The sequence below is a fragment of the Austrofundulus limnaeus genome, unplaced genomic scaffold (genome assembly GCF_001266775.1).
Source record: "Austrofundulus limnaeus strain Quisiro unplaced genomic scaffold, Austrofundulus_limnaeus-1.0 Scaffold591, whole genome shotgun sequence".
NCBI classification, from domain to species: domain Eukaryota; kingdom Metazoa; phylum Chordata; class Actinopteri; order Cyprinodontiformes; family Rivulidae; genus Austrofundulus; species Austrofundulus limnaeus.
Window position 1 is genome coordinate 194005 of NW_013952993.1, and position 1547 is coordinate 195551.

The window sequence follows — 1547 nt, forward strand, 5'->3', positions numbered from 1 at the left end:
CATTTTAAAATGCCGTTATTAATGTCATTAATGTATTAATTTTCAATACCGTAAAAAAATGACCAGCCTGCTGACATGGCTGTCTACTTCAGTTATTCCTGGATTAGCAGCATCATGATCAGATACCGCTCAACCAACCATTTTCCCTCCCAAAACAGAAACRCAAAGAGCAACAAGCAGGAAATCAATATCGGACATTAATATCGGCCCAGTTTTACTAATCGGACCAATACAGAAATGCTAAAATATTACAAACATCAGCTGATACCGATGTTAATGCCGATATACRGTATCGTGCATCCCTACAATAAAGCTTAACACCTTTTCATCTTTCTTAAACTCTGACGTGAACGCTATGGGTAAAATAATAAAGATATGTTTGTCCTCATACAGTCTAACTAGCTGTGCTATAGCAGGGTTCCTACAGTTTAAGGAAAGTTAAATTTAAGACTTATTAAGACTTGTTAATGCCAAGTGAAATTTAAAACCAATTTCATAATAAAGACAAATGACAAAATAATAAAAACGATGGCAGAAACTCATCAATCAAAGTATTTTTGGTTGAAGTATTAAAATATTAATAGACCAATTGTTTTTATCCATATCTAACTATAGCAGAAACATTCTTAGCAGTCAGTTTTAAACTGAATTTAATTTCTGAAAATTCTCTAATGACCCAAAATTTAGAGTTTTARGACTCACAGTGAGGTCTTAACCTAAATTTGCTGTACATGAAACCTTAAAGTGCCTGTGACATCAATTTTTTGTAAGAAAAGTGAATGCATTTATGGAAAGACAACATTACAAAACAAATTTCACATTGTTCAGATGAACGGTTGTTGACATATTTGCATGTGAAATAACACAAAGTGATGTCAAAGAGGAATGTCTGCTTGCGAATATTTAAAAAATAAACGTTAACAATTATTTTACTATTTGAGATTAATTACAATCAGCCTACTTACAATGTGTTAACATCTTTAAGACTTCTGAAAGATTGATTTAAGACATTTTAAGGCTAATTAAGGCCTTATTTTTGGATTGATGAATTCAACGACTTTTAAGACTTTAAAAAGATCTGCAGGAACCCTGTATAGAAAATCCTGACYAACTCCAAGAACGAACCGTTCTCCCAGATGAGATGCTGAACTTTCCATTAGCATCCACACTAAAGTAGGAAGTCAAATGTATAAATGTGAACTTGTTTTAGYCGTGGTACTTCGACACAAAGGCAGTGAGGACAGACAATGAATAACACTTCATTTATTAGTGTTAGATAAAAAAGAAATACTYTGGGTGTAATAAGAGACAAAGGACAGAGGTGAAGCAGGTGCAGAGGTGTAGGAGATAATGGAAGCAGAAGAGGAAAAAAAAACAGCAGTCAGGGATAAACAAATGTCTACGACAGAAGAAAAAAAGGTGAGCAAGCGATGCTGAGAATTGTTTTTCATATATCTGTAGCCAGTAGCAGCATCACACCTTGTGTTTGTGTGTGTGTGTGTGTGTGTGTGTGTGTGTGTGTGTGTGTGTGTGTGTGTGTGTGTGTG

The 1547-nt window shown here is 34.4% G+C and overlaps 1 protein-coding gene across 2 annotated transcripts in view; it reads right to left on the reverse strand.

Moving 5' to 3' along the window:
- The window catches only part of pacs1 (phosphofurin acidic cluster sorting protein 1), a gene marked incomplete at its 3' end in the record, with an annotated part of 100066 nt that overhangs the window by 18353 nt on the left and 80166 nt on the right, over positions 1-1547 (reverse strand).